This window comes from Mobula hypostoma, chromosome 10, assembly GCF_963921235.1.
Source record: "Mobula hypostoma chromosome 10, sMobHyp1.1, whole genome shotgun sequence".
Lineage (NCBI taxonomy): Eukaryota > Metazoa > Chordata > Chondrichthyes > Myliobatiformes > Myliobatidae > Mobula > Mobula hypostoma.
In genome coordinates this window covers 26,087,914-26,095,576 of record NC_086106.1, presented here as the reverse complement: position 1 = coordinate 26,095,576, position 7,663 = coordinate 26,087,914, and the positions used below count along the sequence as shown (strand labels likewise).

General features: G+C 47.3%; 1 non-coding gene across 1 annotated transcript; it reads right to left on the bottom strand.

The window, feature by feature from the left end:
• Positions 1-6,057: 6,057 nt before the first annotated feature.
• On the bottom strand, positions 6,058-6,140 carry trnal-uaa (transfer RNA leucine (anticodon UAA)). The gene has a single exon. It is a non-coding gene; the product is annotated as a tRNA-Leu (tRNA).
• Between the last annotated feature and the right edge of the window lie 1,523 nt (positions 6,141-7,663).

Below are 7,663 nucleotides of genomic sequence, written 5' to 3'. Positions count from 1 at the left end.
CCGAAATAGAGGCAAAGACGCTGTGAATGCGAGAGGCCAAGAGAGATAAAGAGATAGAGTGAGAAAACAAAGAGGATGAGAAGAAGTAGAAAGAGGAATAAGGACAGAGTGACAGAGTCAGTGGCATTGGGAGTCACACAGACTTTCGTGTAATATCTTTTTAATGAAGGGATTGTGTCCTCTGCAGGGGTGGGGGGGGGTGGGGTGTGGGAGAGTCGAGAGATAGAGATAGACTGGTAGATAGATAGATAGATAGGTAGATAGAGAGATAAATGATTCACTGGAGATTCTGCAGATCTTTGGAGAAACCAGAGCAATACACACAAAATGCTGGAGGAAGTCAGCAGGTCGGAAAGAATATACTGAGGGGAATAAACAGTTCGGGGCCGAGAACCTCCATCAGGACAAGATTCAGAATCAGACTTATTATCACTGACATATGATGTGAAATTTGTTATTTTGCGGCAGTAATAAATTTGCTGAGCCTTAAAGTTACTGCAAATCACAAAATAATAGACATAAAACGAGGAATTATGAACTAGCGCTTATGGGTTCATGCATCGGTCAAAATTCAGAATTCAGATGTCTGAGTGGGAAAGGCTGTTCCCGAATCGTTCAGTGAGTCTTCTGGTCCTGTAGCGCCTCCCGATGGTAGTAACAAAAATTACACACAAAATGAGATTTCCAGCATCAGTAGATTTTCTCTTCCTAGTAACGAGAAGAGGTTATGTCCCGGGTGGTGGAGGTCTCTTGATAAACGTCTGCGTCTTAAGGCACCACTTCTTGAAGGCGAAACGGACCGGTTAGCCTCGTAGGTGCGATCTGTAGATATACAGATCGCCTCAATATGGATGGGCAGAAGGCAGAATAGAGAGAAGAGGACAGGGTGATAGATGATTGGGAATAGACGTAGTTACCAATAGGGAAGTGGTTGGAGACACATCAGAGTCAGATAGCCCGGCTGTGTGTGTGTGTGTGTGTGTGTGTGTGTGTGTGTGTGTGTATGGGGGCTGGGGGCTGCTTACTCTGCCAGAGGAATACGTAGGAATAGAGGCGGGGATTTGAACCGGAAATCGGTGGACAGCCGAAGGAAAAGGGAACCCAAAGCAGTTTCCAAGGAAAGAGAGGACTGAGGAGATCGCAGCCAAGTGGGCCATTAGGAGGCGCTGGTTTTATACATTACCGCGACACCCCGCCAGCCCCGCCCCCCGTGCCAGCCGGCGCTGTGTGGGAGGCGTAAAGATGGACATGGGACAGTCGCTCGGTCTCAGGCCGTGAGGCAGAAAGAGGGAGGCTTTTGGAACTCTCCCCCTATCTCTGATGGGACGTTGTCCCCCGTGGTGTGGGGGAGGGGGGAGAGGAGGATTCGAGGGCGGTGCTCTCCACAGGATGGTTGAGGATAAAGATTCGGGGGAGTAGATTTAGGATGGAGATGAGAAGGAACTGCTTTTTCCAGAGAATGGTGAATCTGTTGAATTCTTTGCCCAATGAGGCAGTGAAGGCTACCTCAGTAAATACATTTTAAAAAAAGGTTGGATAGATTTCTGCATAGTCGAGAACTAAGGGTTATGGGGAAAAGGCAAGTAGGTGGAGATGAGTCCATGGCCAGATCAGCCATGATCTTATTAATGGCGGAGCAGGCTCGACGGGCCAGATGGCCGACTCCTGCTCCTATTTCTCATGTTCTTATGTTCCCAGAGTAGGGGAGTCTAAAACTAAAGGGCAGAGGTTAAGACGCGAGGGGAAATATTGAAAGGAGACATGGGCAGTACACTTTTAATGTAAAGGGTGGTGGGTGTGTAGAACGAACGTTCAGAGGAAGCTGTAGGTACGGGGGTGGGATATTACAATGTTTAAAAGACATTTATTTGGAGGTACCTTGTTCGGAAAGGTTTCAAGGGATATGGACCAAAACACGAGCAAATAGGGCTATCTCGGATGGATATTCTGCTCGTTGTGGACGAATTGAACCGAAGGGCCCATTTCTTGGTAGTATATTGCTCTATGATGGGCAGATGAGTGCAGGTGGAGGACGGGAGGAAAGGAAAGAGAGAAAAAAAGAGGAGAGGTAGAGAGAACAAGAGGGAGGAGGACAAGAAAGACTGGAAGATGATACAGAAGCTGGAGATCCCGGGTTTGGACGGTGAGGCTGTGTTGTGTAGGAAACGGTCAAGTGGAGCCGTTCTCAGGAAAGTACACAGGGTGAAGTGTATGGGCAACGTCCCTCTAATTTTGCTTTTATAGCTCTGCGGACCAACTATTATTCTGAGCAGGAAATTTTTACATGGCCTGAAAACTGCAAGGCATTTTAATTTTTTTTGTAATATGCATGATGTGAATATTTAGAATGAACCTTGAAAAAATCGCGTTCTTTTAATTCAATTTATTAATTGAAGGGTATAATGCAGTACAGTAAAGAAAACTTATATTGTCATTATATAAAAGAAAGTTCCACTGCGTGGTAACAAAGGCTATGTGCGCGGGAGCATTTCAGTTACTCTGCGGCCACACACCTGTTCCCCAAAGAGGAAGCAGTGGCCTCATGCCTCTCTTTTCATTGTCTATGTGGAGGAGTCCATGTTTCAAGCTTTCCAAGGTAATGCTCCCAGCTCTTTCTGCGCTACGTTGATGGCTGCATTGGTGTTGCTTCATGAGTCCATGTTGAGTTTGTCAATTTCATCAGCTTTGCCTCCAACCTCCACCATGCCCTTGCTTTCACTTGGTGCATTTCAGGCCCCTCTCCCATTCCTCGATCTCTCTGTCTCCATCTCTGGAGACAAACTGTCTACTGACATCTTTTATATCCCAAGGATTATCTTAGCTATACCTCCCGCTAGCCTGTCTCCTGTAAAAACGCTATTCTTCATCTCCGCTGCATCTGTTCCCAGGTGAGGCGCTCCTTTCTCGGGAATCAGAGTATCGAGGGCATTGGATACCTTTATTTACCCAGAGCTCCCGATACCCGGAATTGGTGAGACCCAATGGACATTGAGGGACTGCTTTGTCTAACACCTTCACTTCATCTGCCAAAACCAAAAACCGAACTTCCCGGTGCCAACCATTTTAATTCTTATTCTCATTCCCTTTCTGACATGTTGTACTGGACTGTATGGTCTCCCCTTCTGCCAAGGTGAGACCTCGGTGGAACAGCACCTCATAATCCGTCGAGGTAGGCTCCAATTTATTGCATCGATATTGATTTTTCCTTACAGTAATTGTTTCCCCTCCTGCTCCTTCCGATTTCTTCTATTCCCCACTCTGGCTCTTCTCCTCACCTGCCTACCACACCCCCATGGCGTCCGTCCATTTTCCCTTTCTCACATGGTCTACTCTTCTCCTATTAGATTCCCACCTCCCGCCTCTGATCCCAGGTCTCATCCGTGCCGGGTCTTTACCATCCCCTCCGACCTTCAACTGTCTGAGGTAGAACGCTCAGAACGCTTGGTCTCCCTTTGTGCACACCTCAGCGAGTTCCGCGTTCGCCATGACGCTGAACTCTTCTTCCGCCGGCTCCGTCTTCGAGCCTACTTCTTCAGCAAGGACTCTTCCACCCCCACCGATGACCACTTCTCCCGTCTTCAACCCTTCTCCTCTTCATGGACACCCCGCTCTGGTCTTCTGCCTGCTCTGGATCTCTTTATTGCTAACTGCCGACGGGACATCAACGTCTCGACTTCACCGCACCTTGTCCCCATTCCAACCTCACTCCTTCGGAACGCTCTGCTCTCCACTCCCTCCGCACTAATCCTAACCTTATTATTAAACCCGCTGATAAGGGGGGTGCTGTTGTAGTCTGGCGTACTGACCTCTACCTTGCCGAGGCACAGCGACAACTCGCGGATACCTCCTCTTATTTACCCCTCGATCGTGACCCCACTAAGGAGCACCAGGCCATTGTCTCCCACACTATCACCGACTTTATCCGCTCAGGGGATCTCCCATCCACTGCTACCAACCTTATAGTTCCCACACCCCGCACTTCCCGTTTCTACCTCCTACCCAAGATCCACAAACCTGCCTGTCCTGGCCGACCTATTGTCTCAGCTTGCTCCTGCCCCACCGAACTCGTTTCTGCATACCTCGACACTTGTTCAATCCCTTCCGACCTATGTTCGTGACACTTCTCACGCTCTGAAACTTTTCGATGATTTTAAGTTCCCTGGCCCCCACTGCTTTATTTTCACCATGGATGTCCAATCCCTATATACCTCCATCCCCCAATAGGAAGGTCTCAAAGCTCTCCACTTCTTTTTGGATTCCAGACCTAACCAGTTCCCCTCTATCACCACTCTGCTCCGTCTAGCAGAATTAGTCCTAACTCTTAATAATTTCTCCTTTGGCTCCTCCCACTTCCTCCAAACTAAAGGTGTAGCAATGGGCACCCGTATGGGTCCTAGCTATGCCTGCCTTTTAGTTGGCTTTGGGGAACAATCTATGTTCCAAACCTATTCTGATATCTGTCCCCAACTTTTCCTTCGCTACATCGACGACTGCATTGGCGCTGCTTCCTGCACGCATGCTGAGCTCGTTGACTTCATTAACTTTGCCTCCAACTTTCACCCTGCCCTCAAGTTCACCTGGTCCATTTCCAACACCTCCCTCCCCTTTCTAGATCTTTCTTTCTCTATCTCTGGAGACAGCTTATCTACTGATGTCTGCTATAAGCCTATTGACTCTCACAGCTATCTGGAGTATTCCTTTTCTCACCCTGTCTCTTGCAAAAATGCCATCCCCTTCTCGCAATTCCTCCATCTCTGCCGCATCTGTTGTCAGGATGAGGCTTTTCATTCCAGGACAAGGGAGATGTCCTCCTTTTTTAAAGTAAGGGGCTTTCCTTCCTCCACCATCAACTCCGCTCTCAAACGCATCTCCCCCATTTCACGTACACCTGCTCTCACTTCATCTTCCCGCCACCCCACTAGGAATAGGGTTCCCCTTGTCCTCACCTACCACCCCACCAGCCTCCTGGTCCAACATATTATTCTCCGTAACTTCCACCACCTCCAACGGGATCCCACCACTAAGCACATCTTTCCCTCCCCGCACCCCCGCCCCCGCTTTCCGCAGGGATCGCTCCCTACGCGATTCCCTTGTCCATTCGTCCCTCCCATCCCTCCCCATCGATCTCCCCCCTGGCTCTTATCCTTGTAAGTGGAACAAGTGCTACACATGCCCTTACACTTCCTCCCTCACTACCATTCAGAGCCCCAGACAGTCCTTCCAGGTGAGGTGACACTACAAATATTCTTTTTCTCTCTCTCCTTTTTCTCCCTCTGTCCCCCTCACTATACCCCTTGCCCATCCTCTGGGCTTTTCCCCCCTTCCCCCTTTTCTTTCTCCCTAGGCCTCCTGTCCTATGATCCTCTCATATCCGTTTTGCCAATCAACTGTCCAGCTCTTGGCTCCATCCCTCCCCCTCCTGCCTTCTCCTATCATTTTGGATCTCCCCCTCCCCCTCCCACTTTCAAATCTCTTACTAGCTCTTCCTTCAGTTAGTCCTGACGAAGGGTCTCGGTCCAAAACGTCGACTGTACCTCTTCCGAGAGATGCTGCCTGGCCTGCTGCGTTCACCAGCTACTTTTATGTGTGTTGCTTGAAATTCCAGCATCTGTAGATTTCCTTGTGTTGGCATTTTCAGATTCCCACTTCTCCAGGTTTTCACCCACCCAGTTCCAGCTATCATCTTCTCACTTATCCTACTTCTATTCTGGCGTCTTCCCCTTTTCTTTCCAGTCTCGGCCCGAAACTTTGACTGTTTAATCATTTCCATAGTTGCTGTCTGCAGAGCTCCTGTCCAGCAATTTTTTTTTGTGTTTTACTCTGGATTTCCAGCATCTGCAGAATCTCTCGAGTTTGGGGTAACGGGAAGCAGTGGGGGTTGGAAACGGATTGAGGAGTTTGCGGGCTTTTTTCATTCCAATGAGTTAACGGGAGCAGGTTGGTGGAATGCGTGAGATGTCTCTGGTCCCAAACGGCCCCCCACCTGTGTGGTGCGGAAAATAAATGCATCGAAATACCTTTTACAATGAAAAGTTCGGTGCGGGACTGATAATCAATTACCAGGAGTGGGGTTCGAACCCACGTGAACATCTGTTCATTGGAACTTAAGTCCAACGCCTTAACCACTCGGCCATCCTGGTCTGACAGAAACACAAAGGCGTAAACCCTTACTTTCAAATTGAAACACTTCCCCGGAATTCCTGCTTGGATAGTGCCAAATGTACCCCTGTGTACTCGAAATCCATTAAAAAATATTTATCTGCTTTCCTAATATTCCATCTTTCAACATGTCATGTAGTCTCTTATGTGGGCTATTCTTAATTATTAAGAATTTTTTTTTACAATTGGGAGTGATGGGTAAGCTTATTTTTACACACAGCGTGGTTAATATCAGGAACTGCCCCGAAATGTTGGAATCAGATGCAATCACAGAATTTAGGTGGCAATCTGACAGGGAATGGAATAGGCAGTCCCTGACAGGATGAGATAGATAGATAGATAGAGATGGAGAGAGAGGGAGTGCAGAAAGACTGCGAAAGAAAGACTGACAGAGATTGAGTTCGAGAGAGAGAGAGAGACGAAAAAGATAAATAGAAAACGTCAAACATTGATTGGTAGAGTAAGTGAAAGGAATAATGAAAAAGTATGAATGAGAAAAACGATAGAAAAATGAGAGACAACAGAAGAATGAAACTATAGGAAAATGAGATGTAGAAAGAGAACGGGGTGGGTTTTGAGGGAGGGAGAGAGGAAGAACAGAGAGGCAAAGGCACTGAAAGAAAAAGATGAGATACACACACACACACACACACACACACACACACACACACACGCACATACACATACACACACACACATATATATAAAGAGAACGGTTGGCTGCAGATCTTGAAATCTGATAAGGAAGGCGATTAGCGTAATCAGATACTTGTGCATTAACTCTTGCTAAAATCGGATGAGGTGGAAAGCAGGTTAGCAGGAATCTTGCCTGGCTTTTAAGGTATGAGCGATAGGGAGAGTTTGGACAAACCTGGTGTGTTCTCTTTGGAGCGTTGGAGGCTCAGGGGAGACCTGAGAAAGGATCATACAAGTATCACAGGTAGAGATATGCGAGAGTCCAATTGTTCTCCTCAGGGTGGAAATGGCAACCTGTAGAGGGCATAGATTTATGGTCAGAGGGGCAAAGTTTAAAAGGAATTTTCTAAGATAGTGTTTCATTTGCATGGAGCGTTGCGGATACCTGAAACACTCTATCAGGGAAGTGTTGGAACAAATACTGAATAACGTTTAAGGGTCACTTAGATTGGCTCATAAAATGCAGGCAAATGGACCATGCTCAGGGACATGTCAGTCTGAACTAGTAAAGTGGTAGATACAGGCATTGTGCACTGAAGAGCCTGTTCCTGTGCTGTACTGTTCTCTGTTCCAATCCACCTTCCTTCGATTTCTGTATTTGCATTTGCATTTATTTGTATTTTATTTACCAATGCAAGGTCAGTTATTCTTATTTTTTTGCTGCTATCCTAATATGCATAATATTGCTCCCAGCGATGATGGATCATTTATACCAGGTAACAGAGTGGTATGAATAATCATTCCGCCGACCCCCTTCGCTCGAGCTCTCAATCACCAAGGGTACAGAATCCATCCATTGGGCCCATAA